Source organism: Cherax quadricarinatus, chromosome 89 (genome assembly GCF_038502225.1).
Source record: "Cherax quadricarinatus isolate ZL_2023a chromosome 89, ASM3850222v1, whole genome shotgun sequence".
Classification (NCBI taxonomy): Eukaryota; Metazoa; Arthropoda; class Malacostraca; order Decapoda; family Parastacidae; genus Cherax; species Cherax quadricarinatus.
In genome coordinates, this window is record NC_091380.1 from 2,036,851 (window position 1) to 2,053,294 (window position 16,444).

The 16,444-nt window shown below is 48.2% G+C and overlaps 1 long non-coding RNA gene across 1 annotated transcript in view; it reads left to right on the forward strand.

The window, feature by feature from the left end:
• LOC138855308 (uncharacterized) overlaps nt 1-16,223 on the forward strand; it is a 332,557-nt gene extending 316,334 nt beyond the window's left edge. Inside the window, exon 3 of the long non-coding RNA XR_011394523.1 lies at nt 15,793-16,223. This is a non-coding gene — a long non-coding RNA (uncharacterized lncRNA). The remainder of the gene's footprint in view (nt 1-15,792) is intronic.
• The last annotated feature ends 221 nt before the right edge of the window (nt 16,224-16,444 follow it).

The following is a 16,444-nucleotide window of genomic DNA, read 5'->3' on the forward strand; positions in this document are numbered from 1 at the left end:
AGAACATTGTTAACTGCACCTGTTCATGCATTCCTTCCTTTCCCACCAACCTCGGTTCTCAACCCCCGCCACCAACCTCAGTTCTCAACCCACGCCACCAACCTCAGTTCTCAACCCACGCCACCAACCTCAGTTCTCAACCCACGCCACCAACCTCAGTTCTCAACCCCCGCCACCAACCTCGGTTCTCAACCCCCGCCACCAACCTCGGTTCTCAACCCCCGCCACCAACCTCGGTTCTCAACCCCCGCCACCAACCTCAGTTTTCCACAAGAGTGGTTATTGTACTTCAAAATGAAAGGCAAATTGCAGCGTTACTAGCAATCTTTACATGCCTCGCATGGGCCAGTAGGCCTACTGCAGTGTTGATGTTCTTGTATGGTTGTCTTAAAAGCCTACTGCCTATGTTTCACACGACTAGAAGGTAGCACCTCCCTGGATGGTTGTCTACTAACCTACGCTACTAGAGGGTAGTACCTCCCTGGATGGTTGTCTACTAACCTACGCTACTAGAGGGTAGTACCTCCCTGGATGGTTGTCTACTAACCTACGCTACTAGAGGGTAGTACCTCCCTGGATGGTTGTCTACTAACCTACGCTACTAGAGGGTAGTACCTCCCTGGGTAGTTGTCTACTAACCTACGCTACTAGAGGGTAGTACCTCACTGGATGGTTGTCTACTAACCTACGCTACTAGAGGGTAGTACCTCCCTGGATGGTTGTCTACTAACCTACGCTACTAGAGGGTAGTACCTCCCTGGGTAGTTGTCTACTAACCTACGCTACTAGAGGGTAGTACCTCACTGGATGGTTGTCTACTAACCTACGCTACTAGAGGGTAGTACCTCCCTGGGTAGCTGTCTACTAACCTACACCACTAGAGGGTAGTACCTCCCTGGATGGTTGTCTACTAACCTACGCTACTAGAGGGTAGTACCTCCCTGGGTAGCTGTCTACTAACCTACACCACTAGAGGGTAGTACCTCCCTGGATGGTTGTCTACTAACCTACGCTACTAGAGGGTAGTACCTCCCTGGATGGTTGTCTACTAACCTACGCTACTAGAGGGTAGTACCTCCCTGGATGGTTGTCTACTAACCTACGCTACTAGAGGGTAGTACCTCCCTGGGTAGCTGTCTACTAACCTACACCACTAGAGGGTAGTACCTCCCTGGATGGTTGTCTACTAACCTACGCTACTAGAGGGTAGTACCTCCCTGGATGGTTGTCTACTAACCTACGCTACTAGAGGGTAGTACCTCCCTGGATGGTTGTCTACTAACCTACGCTACTAGAGGGTAGTACCTCCCTGGGTAGTTGTCTACTAACCTACGCTACTAGAGGGTAGTACCTCCCTGGATGGTTGTCTACTAACCTACGCTACTAGAGGGTAGTACCTACCTGGATGGTTGTCTACTAACCTACGCTACTAGAGGGTAGTACCTACCTGGATGGTTGTCTACTAACCTACGCTACTAGAGGGTAGTACCTCCCTGGATGGTTGTCTACTAACCTACGCTACTAGAGGGTAGTACCTCCCTGGATGGTTGTCTACTAACCTACGCTACTAGAGGGTAGTACCTCCCTGGGTAGCTGTCTACTAACCTACGCTACTAGAGGGTAGTACCTCCTTGGATGGTTGTCTACTAACCTACGCTACTAGAGGGTAGTACCTACCTGGATGGTTGTCTACTAACCTACGCTACTAGAGGGTAGTACCTCCCTGGGTAGCTGTCTACTAACCTACGCTACTAGAGGGTAGTACCTCATTGGATGGTTGTCTACTAACCTACGCTACTAGAGGGTAGTACCTACCTGGATGGTTGTCTACTAACCTACGCTACTAGAGGGTAGTACCTCCCTGGATGGTTGTCTACTAACCTACGCTACTAGAGGGTAGTACCTCCCTGGATGGTTGTCTACTAACCTACGCTACTAGAGGGTAGTACCTCCCTGGATGGTTGTCTACTAACCTACGCTACTAGAGGGTAGTACCTCACTGGATGGTTGTCTACTAACCTACGCTACTAGAGGGTAGTACCTCCCTGGGTAGTTGTCTACTAACCTACGCTACTAGAGGGTAGTACCTCCCTGGGTAGTTGTGTAACTACTCACTAGCAGATCAGGTAAACAGGTGTGTCACATGACCTGATCCTCTGATCACTGCTGTCACGTGGTTTTTATCCCTCAGTCCCCCCCCGACACCTACGCAAGTGTGTGAGGTGACCCCTGCGACCTGACCTCTCACACCCACACCGGTTGTCAGGGCTGACGTCACAGCGCTGACGTCGCAACTCGCCACCTGTCAGACACACATTCACCTCGTGTTTCAGTATTCATCTTCCCACATTCTGACTTGACCCACTTGTGAAGTTCTCTTATTTTTCACCCCATGCATTTATGGCCCCTGTGAGTTTAGCGCTTTCTCGCGAATATGAAAATTCACTTCGATTTTAAGATACTGTACTAGCCGAGTTGTGCTTGCGGGGGTCGAGACTCAGCTCCTGTCACAGCTTCTTGAAGTCATAATTGGCTGATAGTCACTAGTTGGTGGGCCTTGTATGGACCAGTAGGCCTGCTGCAGTGTTCCTTCACTTTTATGTTCTTATATATAGAAACAGAGGAACATTGGAGTAGGCTTCCTGGCACAAGTTAGGTCTACTCGTGTACCTGTCTAACTTAACCAGTGTTATCTTTAATACTGTTACTTGTTAGTTTAGTCAACTTACTACAAGTGTTGTACCTGTCTAACTTAACCTCTGTTGTTAGTTTAGTTTACTTACTACAAGTGTAGTACCTGTCTAACTTAACCTCTGTTGTTAGTTTAGTTTACTTACTACAAGTGTAGTACCTGTCTAACTTAACCTCTGTTGTTAGTTTAGTCAACTTACTACAAGTGTTGTACCTGTCTAACTTAACCTCTGTTGTTAGTTTACTCCACTTACGACAAGTGTTGTACCTGTCTAACTTAACCTCTGTTGTTAGTTGACTCCACTTACTACAAGTGTTGTACAACTATTGGTCTCCCGTATTTTTAAATGTATCTTTCTTGAATCCATCGTTGCCAGTTCAATCTCTCTTAAATATTTGAAACACTTTATACTTGTAGGTTCATGGGGTTCTAACATACCTGCTCTTGAAACTGTGTATTAACTTTGCCTCCGTCATATTCTACGTCTTGTGATTTTCAGAGACAAATTTGCATTTGTATGACGTCAAATGGTTCATTGATGCGCCGTGGCTGACCTTTGATCTGCCGGGTAATACAGCACATAAAGTGGTTCCTGGTTATAGAAACACATGTTTAATATTGTCTAAAAATCACTTATATTCGAGTATCCACTTATATTCCACCTCCATTACTCCTACTACTACCTCCTCCTCCTGCCTATATATACCCATCCTGCTCTCCTTGTCGTCAGTGTGACTTTGTAAATGGCCCAGCTCGGACCGAAACGTCGTCGTTAAGCTCCTCTCCTATGTGCGGGATATTTGTCTATGCATACTGTAGTTTATCCACGATGGTTGGTATTGGTGGATGGTATTGGTACTGGTGGTAGTGCTGGTATTGGTGTTGGTACTGGTGTTGGTGCTCTGACTTGCCACATCAGCCACTGCAACTCCCAGGAAAAACTTACACTGGCGTGTTTCCACGACTGACCAGACATGTGGGTCATGTCCCTCAAGAAAACACCACCTGTGAACCACTGTGGAGAAACCACCTGTGAACCACTGTGGAGGAACCACCACCTGTGAACCACTGGAGGAACCACCACCTGTGAACCAATGTGGAGAAACCACTATCAGTAAACCATCTGTCAAACCACAGTCAATAAACCATCAATAAACCACCGTGGATAATCACTGCTAATAGACACAATTTGTACATGGCTTCAAGACTAGATATGATAATGCCCAAGTGGTCCAGGAGGCTGGACCAGGAGCTGATGCTTGACTACCTCCCCCACAGGCAACTGGGTGATTACACTCACTCAGGGTGATGTGAATCCTGAAGTAACTTGCTCTCTCACTGTGTCAGGTGTGAGCTAGCTTCACCATCTTGTGTGTCAGGTGTGAGCTAGCTTCACCACCTTGTGTGTCAGGTGTGAGCTAGCTTCACCTTGTGTGTCAGGTATGAGCTAGCTTCACCATCTTGTGTGTCAGGTGTGAGCTAGCTTCACCTTGTGTGTCAGGTATGAGCTAGCTTCACCATCTTGTGTGTCAGGTGTGAGCTAGCTTCACCACCTTGTGTCAGGTGTGAGCTAGCTTCACCACCTTGTGTGTCAGGTGTGAGCTAGCTTCACCCCCTTGTGTGTCAGGTGTGAGTTAGCTTCACCGCCTTGTGTGTCAGGTGTGATTGGCAGTGGATGTATTAAGTTGCGTTATAAGTGTATTACCAAACAGTATAAAGAGAGAGAGAGAGAGAGAGAGAGAGAAGGGGAAGGCAGACTTGTGTGGCGTCCGTTCTGCAACACAGTTATGAGAACAAATGTCATTGAGAAACACGAACAAGGCCGTCACTGACTGTTACCTACACCAGGGAGGGAGGGAGAGAGAGAGAGAGAGAGAGAGAGAGAGAGAGAGAGAGAGAGAGAGAGAGAGAGAGAGAGAGAGAGAGAGAGAGAGAGAGAGGTGGGTGGGTGTGTTTATTTCTCTCTCATAGTTGTAAGTCCCTCCACAAACATAATGTTCTCCTCTAGTTATCTGTGGTCTGGCCTTCTACCCCGTGTCTGTCACACACCGTTGTTCGACCCTCGGCTTACGTGCCTTCTTTGTTACTGGGATGAGAGAGAGAGAGAGAGAGAGAGAGAGAGAGAGAGAGAGAGAGAGAGAGAGAGAGAGAGAGAGAGAGAGAGAGAGAGAGAATAATACATCAAGGGTATAACACCGTCAGATTGTTGAATAAAACACATTTACTGGCAGATGTTTTGCTGCACTTTGGACATATATTAGCAGATGTTTTGCCAGCTGTGGGCACTGCATCTTACTTTCTATCAAAACGAAGATGCATTTTAACTCAACTGACCCACTGGCTCACATTACATTATAGGTAGTCTTGGCAGTAGGGGTCTACAAGATTGGGGTAAATGTGCCGGCCAAAACAAGGCGACAAATCGACAACATGGGCCAAAGGGCTTCTTGCATAGCTCCACACACTCTTATAAAGATCGTGACACACCAGTGGTTTTCCTCACCTCATCTCCCGGGAATATATGCTCCTTGATGGCTGCATTTTCTATCTTCTGTCTGACTTTGTAAAGATCAACACTAACTTTGGTAAATTTCTTTAACGTTACTATTGTTTCTGGTGTTTTGGACTAGGCATTTCTAGATATAAAACCTTCCATTGTGTTGGGTTTTTCCGCTCGTAGCTACAAGCTTCTCAGTATACTCCCTCTTGAGTTATTGGTAACAAACTTTTCCTCATAGTTGAGAGGAGGGGACCGGATGAGCCTCTATTCTTCTATCCCTGACTCCTACACCTAGACTAGATTTCAGATTTTGCCACCGAAGTGGCTAGTTTATTGTGATCTCGTATCCATCCTGTGAAGGGTAGCGCAGTAACATGTGGATACACAGAAGGTCCTGGAACTAGGCCCCCAAAAGGATTAACAGGAGTGGATCTGGATTTGTATGTATAGTTCACTTATCTCTTACAATCAAATTTAGGAAATTTGCTTATTATGTCTGGTATCTTATTTTCATTAATAAGATATATTGACATGTCACACAGGTTATATTGTCTATATATCCCTCAGTAAGTCGACAGTTGAGCACATAGTGTTCAAGATAGTGACCATAGGACTGGCCACATAGTTCTCAGCAGTTAGTGTCGGTACTGACCTTTAAGTTTTCTGCTGTCTGATAAATTAGACACATGTGCAACTCTTGGGTATCTTTATTGAGGAAACGTTTCGCCACACAGTGGCTTCATCAGTCCATACATAGGAGAAACTTGAAGAACAGGAGGAGAATGAGGTAATCAGTCCCTCAACCTTGAGTCGATGTGTTCAGTCCATCAATCTTAAGTAGAATACGGCAGATGAGCGGAGAAGCAGCTTATAAACCGTATGGCAGGAGAGGTGCAGCAGTCATAGGTGGTGTCACATTTGTTCAATGTGGAAGTAGGTTGTGCCCAAGAATTAGGCAAGCGAAGAATACCCATGTGCAAGAGTTGCACATGTGTCTAATTTATCAACATGTCGGTTCTCTGAACCATTCATCTGCATTTCTGCTGTCTGTCTTTCCCATGTACTTTAGTATAATTGGCTTTGAATTGTCCATTCACCTGTTTAAAGAATGAGTCAATTTTGCAAAATTTCGGATTTTTTTTTTTAAGGAAACGTTTCGCCAGCCAGTGGCTTCTTCAGTCCGATACAGAGAAGAACTGTGAAAAATAAGGAGGTGAATGAGGTAATCAGTCCCCTTAGCCTGGATTATCTGGAGAGAGTTCCGGGGGTCAACGCCCCCGCGGCCCGGTCTGTGACCAGGCCTCCTTAGGTCAGTGTCCCAGGATGCGACCCACACCAGTCCACTAACACCCAGGTACCCATTTTACTGATGGGGAACATAGACAACAGGTTGAAAGAAACACGTCCAATGTTTCTACTCTGGCTGGGAATCGAACCCAGGCCCTCACCGTGTGAAGCGAGAACGTTAACCACCAGGCCACCAGAGCCCTACGGATTCGATGTGTTCAGCCCATCATTCTTGAGGAACACCTTCCAGGTATACATCACACTCACCTGTTTGTGGTTACAGGGATGGTATTGGTTCTGTGGTCTGGTATCCTCATGCAGCTGGTTGTATCAGCAGCTTAGGAGTGTTTAAGTGTGTTTAGGTCATGTGAAGATGGTAGGGAGGTCGTGTTTATAATGGATAAGATACTTCAAACACATAGATAACTTTCTTCAGTCGAATACAGGAGAATATAACGCTGGAGATAGTAGAACTAGTGGTTCTCAAGTGGTCAGTCCCTGAGTTTTGGTAGGTTTGAGGGACCGACCCCTTCTACTGTCTCCACTGTTATATTAACTTGTATTTGAACGAGCCTATTGTGCAGGCGAAACGTTTAGTCCATAAAGTTATCATAGTGTTGCGCATCGGTCATCAACTTAGTGTTGCATACCGTCTCTGATGTGTGTGTGTCACATGAAGACGGTAGTGAGAAAGGACTTTCACTACCCATGTGTCAGAGGTGATGTGTGGGTGTGTGTGGGAGAGAGAGAGAGAGAGAGAGTATGCAACTGACAGGGGGAACCTCGTCAAGGCTGCCTGCAAGTTTTACCTGCTCTAACGGTGCTTCTTGTGTTTCACACTTCTGGCAATATATATATATATATATATATATATATATATATATATATATATATATATATATATATATATATATATATATATATATATATATATATATATATATATAATGTTGTTATATCTTTATTGTTCTGCGGAAATTTCTTGTTTTGTTCTCAAGTTGTTTTTATTTTCTTTATAAAGTAATTGTAGTGTTCTCTAGAAGATAATTTTATCTTAGGTTCTTAAGATAATCAAATTATGTTTTTTTATCTATAAGACTGGGGGAGTGAACACCTGCTGTCAAGACTGGGGGAGTGAACACCTTCTGTCAAGACTGGGGGAGTGAACACCTACTGTCAAGACTGGGGGAGTGAACACCTACTGTCAAGACTGGGGGAGTGAACACCTGCTGTCAAGACTGGGGGAGTGAACACCTACTGTCAAGACTGGGGGAGTGAACACCTACTGTCAAGACTGGGGGAGTGAACACCTACTGTCAAGACTGGGGGAGTGAACACCTGCTGTCAAGACTGGGGGAGTGAACACCTACTGTCAAGACTGGGGGAGTGAACACCTGCTGTCAAGACTGGGGGAGTGAACACTTACTGTCAAGACTGGGGGAGTGAACACCTACTGTCAAGACTGGGGGAGTGAACACCTACTGTCAAGACTGGGGGAGTGAACACCTGCTGTCAAGACTGGGGGAGTGAACACCTGCTGTCAAGACTGGGGGAGTGAACACCTGCTGTCAAGACTGGGGGAGTGAACACCTGGTGTCAAGACTGGGGGAGTGAACACCTGGTGTCAAGACTGGGGGAGTGAACACCTGCTGTCAAGACTGGGGGAGTGAACACCTACTGTCAAGACTGGGGGAGTGAACACCTACTGTCAAGACTGGGGGAGTGAACACCTGGTGTCAAGACTGGGGGAGTGAACACCTGGTGTCAAGACTGGGGGAGTGAACACCTGCTGTCAAGACTGGGGGAGTGAACACCTGCTGTCAAGACTGGGGGAGTGAACACCTGCTGTCAAGACTGGGGGAGTGAACACCTGCTGTCAAGACTGGGGGAGTGAACACCTGCTGTCAAGACTGGGAGAGTGAACACCTGCTGTCAAGACTGGGGGAGTGAACACCTGCTGTCAAGACTGGGGGAGTGAACACCTACTGTCAAGACTGGGGGAGTGAACACCTACTGTCAAGACTGGGGGAGTGAACACCTGCTGTCAAGACTGGGGGAGTGAACACCTGCTGTCAAGACTGGGGGAGTGAACACCTGCTGTCAAGACTGGGGGAGTGAACACCTGCTGTCAAGACTGGGGGAGTGAACACCTGCTGTCAAGACTGGGGGAGTGAACACCTACTGTCAAGACTGGGGGAGTGAACACCTGCTGTCAAGACTGGGGGAGTGAACAACTACTGTCAAGACTGGGGGAGTGAACACCTACTGTCAAGACTGGGGGTGTGAACACCTGCTGTCAAGACTGGGGGAGTGAACACCTGCTGTCAAGACTGGGGGAGTGAACACCTTCTGTCAAGACTGGGGGAGTGAACACCTACTGTCAAGACTGGGGGAGTGAACACCTACTGTCAAGACTGGGGGAGTGAACACCTACTGTCAAGACTGGGGGAGTGAACACCTGCTGTCAAGACTGGGGGAGTGAACACCTGCTGTCAAGACTGGGGGAGTGAACACCTGCTGTCAAGACTGGGGGAGTGAACACCTACTGTCAAGACTGGGGGAGTGAACACCTACTGTCAAGACTGGGGGAGTGAACACCTACTGTCAAGACTGGGGGAGTGAACACCTACTGTCAAGACTGGGGGAGTGAACACCTACTGTCAAGACTGGGGGAGTGAACACCTACTGTCAAGACTGGGGGAGTGAACACCTACTGTCAAGACTGGGGGAGTGAACACCTGCTGTCAAGACTGGGGGAGTGAACACCTGCTGTCAAGACTGGGGGAGTGAACACCTACTGTCAAGACTGGGGGAGTGAACACCTGCTGTCAAGACTGGGGGAGTGAACACCTACTGTCAAGACTGGGGGAGTGAACACCTGCTGTCAAGACTGGGGAGTGAACACCTACTGTCAAGACTGGGGGAGTGAACACCTACTGTCAAGACTGGGGGAGTGAACACTTACTGTCAAGACTGGGGGAGTGAACACCTACTGTCAAGACTGGGGAGTGAACACCTACTGTCAAGACTGGGGGAGTGAACACCTGCTGTCAAGACTGGGGGAGTGAACACCTGCTGTCAAGACTGGGGGAGTGAACACCTACTGTCAAGACTGGGGGAGTGAACACCTACTGTCAAGACTGGGGGAGTGAACACCTACTGTCAAGACTGGGGGAGTGAACACTTACTGTCAAGACTGGGGGAGTGAACACCTACTGTCAAGACTGGGGAGTGAACACCTACTGTCAAGACTGGGGGAGTGAACACCTGCTGTCAAGACTGGGGGAGTGAACACCTACTGTCAAGACTGGGGAGTGAACACCTACTGTCAAGACTGGGGGAGTGAACACCTGCTGTCAAGACTGGGGGAGTGAACACCTACTGTCAAGACTGGGGGAGTGAACACCTGCTGTCAAGACTGGGGGAGTGAACACCTACTGTCAAGACTGGGGGAGTGAACACCTACTGTCAAGACTGGGGGAGTGAACACCTACTGTCAAGACTGGGGGAGTGAACACCTGCTGTCAAGACTGGGGGAGTGAACACCTGCTGTCAAGACTGGGGGAGTGAACACCTACTGTCAAGACTGGGGGAGTGAACACCTGCTGTCAAGACTGGGGGAGTGAACACCTACTGTCAAGACTGGGGGAGTGAACACCTACTGTCAAGACTGGGGGAGTGAACACCTACTGTCAAGACTGGGGGAGTGAACACCTGCTGTCAAGACTGGGGGAATGAACACCTGCTGTCAAGACTGGGGGAGTGAACACCTGCTGTCAAGACTGGGGGAGTGAACACCTGCTGTCAAGACTGGGGGAGTGAACACCTGCTGTCAAGACTGGGGGAGTGAACACCTGCTGTCAAGACTGGGGGAGTGAACACCTACTGTCAAGACTGGGGGAGTGAACACCTGCTGTCAAGACTGGGGGAGTGAACAACTACTGTCAAGACTGGGGGAGTGAACACCTACTGTCAAGACTGGGGGAGTGAACACCTACTGTCAAGACTGGGGGAGTGAACACCTGCTGTCAAGACTGGGGGAGTGAACACCTGCTGTCAAGACTGGGGGAGTGAACACCTCCTGTCAAGACTGGGGGAGTGAACACCTGCTGTCAAGACTGGGGGAGTGAACACCTACTCTCTAGACTGGGGGAGTGAACACCTACTGTCAAGACTGGGGGAGTGAACACATACTGTCAAGACTGGGGGAGTGAACACATACTGTCAACACTGCCGGAGTGAACACCCACTGTCAAGACTGGGGGAGTGAACACCTACTGTCAAGACTGGGGGAGTGAACACCTGCTGTCAAGACTGGGGGAGTGAACACCTACTGTCAAGACTGGGGGAGTGAACACCTACTGTCAAGACTGGGGGAGTGAACACCTGCTGTCAAGACTGGGGAGTGAACACCTGCTGTCAAGACTGGGGGTGTGAACACCTGCTGTCAAGACTGGGGGTGTGAACACCTGCTGTCAAGACTGGGGGAGTGAACACCCACTGTCAAGACTGGGGGAGTGAACACCTACTGTCAAGACCGGGGGAGTGAACACCTGATGTCAAGTCTGGGGGAGTGAACACCTGCTGTCAAGACGGGGGAGTGAACACCTGCTGTCAAGACTGGGGGAGTGAACACCTGCTGTCAAGACTGGGGGAGTGAACATCTACTGTCAAGACTGGGGGAGTGAACACCTACTGTCAAGACTGGGGGAGTGAACCCCTACTGTCAAGACTTGGGGAGTGAACACCTGTCAAGACTGGGGGAGTGAACACCTGCTGTCAAGACTGGGGGAGTGAACACCTGCTGTCAAGACTGGGGGAGTGAACACCTGTCAAGACTGGGGGAGTGAACACCTGCTGTCAAGACGGGAGTGAACACCTGCTGTCAAGACTGGGGGAGTGAACACCTGCTGTCAAGACTGGGGGAGTGAACACCTGCTGTCAAGACTGGGTAAGTGAACACCTGCTGTCAAGACTGGGGGAGTGAACACCTGCTGTCAAGACTGGGGGAGTGAACACCTGCTGTCAAGACTGGGGGAGTGAACACCTACTGTCAAGACTGGGGGAGTGAACACCTGCTGTCAAGACTGGGGGAGTGAACACCTGCTGTCAAGACTGGGGGAGTGAGCACCTACTGTCAAGACTGGGGGAGTGAACACCTACTGTCAAGACTGGGGGAGTGAATACCTACTGTCAAGACTGGGGGAGTGAACACCCACTGTCAAGACTGGGGGAGTGAACACCCACTGTCAAGACTGGGGGAGTGAACACCCACTGTCAAGACTGGGGGAGTGAACACCCACTGTCAAGACTGGGGGAGTGAACACCCGCTGTCAAGACTGGGGGAGTGAACACCTACTGTCAAGACTGGGGGAGTGAACACCTGCTGTCAAGACTGGGGGAGTGAACATCTACTGTCAAGACTGGGGGAGTGAACACCTACTGTCAAGACTGGGGGAGTGAACCCTTACTGTCAAGACTGGGGGAGTGAACACCTGCTGTCAAGACTGGGGGAGTGAACACCTACTGTCAAGACTGGGGGAGTGAACACCTGCTGTCAAGACTGGGGGAGTGAACACCTGCTGTCAAGACTGGGGGAGTGAACACCTGCTGTCAAGACTGGGGGAGTGAACACCTGCTGTCAAGACTGGGGGAGTGAACACCTGCTGTCAAGACTGGGGGAGTGAACACCTGCTGTCAAGACTGGGGGAGTGAACACCTGCTGTCAAGACTGGGGGAATGAACACCTGCTGTCAAGACTGGGGGAGTGAACACCTACTGTCAAGACTCTGGGACGTGAACACCTACTGTCAAGACTGGGGGAGTGAACACCTACTTTCAAGACTGGGGGAGTGAACACCTGCTGTCAAGACTGGGGGAGTGAACACCTGCTGTCAAGACTGGGGGAGTGAACACCTGCTGTCAAGACTGGGGGAGTGAACACCTGCTGTCAAGACTGAGGGAGTGAACACCTACTGTCAAGACTGGGGGAGTGAACACCCACTGTCAAGACTGGGGGAGTGAACACCCACTGTCAAGACTGGGGGAGTGAACACCCACTGTCAAGACTGGGGGAGTGAACACCGACTGTCATGACTGGGGGAGTGAACACCGACTGTCATGACTGGGGGAGTGAACACCCACTGTCAAGACTGGGGGAGTGAACACCCACTGTCAAGACTGGGGGAGTGAACACTTACTGTCAAGACTGGGGGAGTGAACACTCCCCCAGTCCCCCTCGGACTGTCGTCAAGAGGCTGCACCGCGCGCCGCCAGCACCAACAGATTGGTCCATCAATCCAGCAACTGGGAAGTCTGGTCTGGGACCGGGCCTCGGGAGCAATGACCCCCGGAATCACGGAAAGGTAAACGAAAGATCCCTTCACTCCACCTTTTCTCTGTTTTCTCATGTTGCTTGTGGCATGTATTAATAACAGTTCCTGGGCGAAACGTTGTGTTTCAGTGAAGGTTTTTATCTGCAAATGTTAAGAGCTCAAGCTTATTGTAGACGGAAAACTCGTGAGAGGATGACGTTATTGATAGCTTGCAACAAGACAGATCACCAGAGGCACAGTATTGCCACTAGATACAACAAGCAGGTACACTAGATACAACAAGCAGTTATACACAGTGTCACAAGACCTACACACCAGGCACACTAGATATAACAGGCAGTAATACACAGTGTCACAAGACCTATACCCCAGGTACACTCCAGCGAGGTGTCATGTCTGAACAAGTCACGTGTAAGGTGGTTTCAGAGCAAGGTCACATATCTGCCAGGATTCGCGAATAATAATGTCTCAAACCTGTCACGCCTCCACCAGATCAGGTCACGTGCTTCTGGTAAGAGGAGACAGGCAGAGAGAATAACATGGTCGCAACCTCCCTGTGTTTATAAGCTGCTTGCTTCAATAGACCCCATGATCTCTTTCCCTGTGTCTAATGATCACACTGGAGGAGTCTAGTTGCTCCCATTACCGACCTTAATCATGCGTGGGAGAGTGAATGTTAGACTTGAGAAAGGGAGAGGAACACTGCAGATCTACTGCTCCATGCTATATAGGGCGACAGGTGTTGTATAGATACGAAGAATTTAACACATGTGCAACATGCAAGACGTTTCGCCATCCAGTGGCTTTATCAGTACAAATTCCAGGACATAATTTGAAGACAGTAGAAATATATATACAGAAGATGAGGTAATCAGTCCCTCAGCCTTGGAGTTGGTGCAAAGAGCACTATAGTCGTGGATGTACTGGAGCAGAGGCAAGGAGCCTGGCGCTTATATACTAACGTCAGGTGGAGAGGAGACGGGTAGCAGACGAGGGCATAGTCACTGGTAGGCGGGATTCCCTAGTGGAAGTAGGTCCTACCCAAAGAGTTGGGTTAGTTGTAGTAGTAGTTGTCGTAGTCGTGAAGGTTATGTATATGTCCTCAGAATCAAGATTCCATGATGCTGCAGTGTCTGACAAGTTATACAAGAATGGAATCTTGTCAGTATTGTGTACCGTTCTTGTACAACTTCAAGGACGTAATGGGAAGACTGTAGAACTGTATACAAAAGATAAGGTAATGAGTCCCTTAGTCTTAGAGTTGAAGAGTACCGTAGTCTTGAAGAATCTCAGGCACAGGCATGAAAATTGGCGCTTATGTAGTGGCGTTTAAATATATTAGTTAAAGGGACACATGTACAGCTAATACCACAATAAAATATCACATTACCTGCACTTATGTCCTTTTACCCTACATTATTACAAATTGTACAAATAAGTATTAGAAATGTATACCAGTGTTTATCAGGGTACCAGGACCGAAACGTTTTCTAACGTCGTGGTGTTTATTCACGTCTCTTTAAATGGCAGGTATTGTCGACAAGTATGGCATCCAGTTGGTGTACCTGAAGTTTACTTGGACCTGGTGGCTGCTTCAGGGTAAACCTTACATACAGTAGATTTTGTATAAATGGTTCTAGGAAAAAGAGTTGCTAAATACAAGATAGGTAACTGATATACATCTCTCGCTGATCTATTCCTGCGTCTCATCATCTCTCTTACAGGGCAGTATATTTACCTGTGACCGGTTTGTGTAATGTTTTTCTGACCTCCCAGTCCGGATTGAGGTCAGTTTTTGCACCGAGACGGCAAGGGCACATTCCCAACGCATTACTGTTTCATATTGTCTTGGTTAGTAACTGCCTCACTACCCAGGCTATTGCTCCAGACATCTTTAGGTGTAGAGTATTGAGTGTAGATGTCCTATCTACCTTGTAAGTAAATGGTTAAGAGAGCCGACGGGATGATGAATTAGACACTAGTGCAACACTTGCGTGTATTGTGGAAACGTTTCGTCAGTCAGTGGCTTCCGCAGTCTAGTACAGATCATAAGGAGTTTGAGGTAAACAAACCATACCACGGGCGGGGTTAGAACCCGCGATCAGAGACTCATAAAACTCCAGACCGACGCGTTAGCCCCGCCCTTGGTATGGTTTGCAATCGTGTCATTACGGTTTCGTGAGTCGAGTTCGAGGTAACCAGTCCCTCAGCCTGGAGTAGACGTGTTCGGTCGCTGGCTGGTCTAATATCCGTACTGTTGCGAGTGTTCTCATCCCAGTGCTTCCGTTGGGGTGGAAAACTCCCAAACACTAAGCATCTGAATATACTTAATGATTATTAACATAAGCCTGGTTTTTAAAGAGGTGGACCGGTAAGCCAGCGGAAGTTGTTGGTCAGATGACCAAAAGCTCCAGCTGTGGGTCGTCATATGACTAAGACCCACGTCAGGAAACACTTGTTTCCTGACAAACACTACACCAATACCTTCCTACTAAGCAACAACTCCTTCCGTTGCTAAGTGAGACACTTGTGCATCATTTGGGAATCTATATTGATGAAACATTTTGCCAACCAGTGGATTCTTCAGTCCACTCCAGAAAAGGTTTTAGAAAGATACGTGAACAAAGGTTCTAGGACCTCGAACAAGGTCCCAGGACCGAAATGTTTTCTAATGTGTCTTTTTAAACCAATTTACTAAGGTTTATACAATACAGAATAACAGTGGAAAATGAGTAGTAGTTTGAGGTAATCAGTCCCTCAGCCTGGAGTCGATATATTCAGAGTAAATTCCTTCCCTTGCCGAATGACGACATGTTGAGTTTGGCTCAACTGACCCGTTAAATACCATATTTGACGCTCAGTATTTTTCAGTTGACGTTAAGTGCTCGTTAGTCCAAATAACTTGTATTTAGCCAGTGCTGCATCTAGTGTGCCTTGGGTATCAGTCCCTCAATTTATTTGATGATGTTGCATTTCAGAAAATATGGTGCCTTCAGCAGATGATGCAAAGAAATCGTGTGAGAGAAGCTAGAAGGAAGGGAAAGGTGAGGTCAGTGCAGCAGATGTTTGTATGGTAGGATCACACATGGTGCATGGCAAACATTAACAGTGACGTTTCGCTCTGTGTACTGCTTTGTAATAACTTGTTACACCTCTACACAGAGATAGAAATGTTCGTTTGAGATACAGATTTGCTCTCATCATGTTTTTTCTGCCATACTCGTGTGTAATACCTGCCATACTTGTGAGTAATACCTGCCGTCCTTGTGTGTAATACCTGCCATCCTTGTGAGTAATACCTGCCATCCTTGTGAGTAATCTACCATCCTTGTGAGTAATACCTGCCATCCTTGTGGGTAACCTGCCATCCTTGTGAGTAATACCTGCCATCCTTGTGAGTGACATACCATCCTTGTGAGTAATACCTGCCATCCTTGTGAGTGACCTACCATCCTTGTGAGTAATACCTGCCATCCTTGTGGGTATATCCTTGTGGACCTACAATCCTTGTGAGTGACCTACCATCCTTGTGAGTAATACCTGCCATCCTTGTGAGTAACCTGCCATCCTTGTGGATAACCTACCATCCTTGTGAGTAATACCTGCCACCCAGCAGCTGAGGTTTCTGCT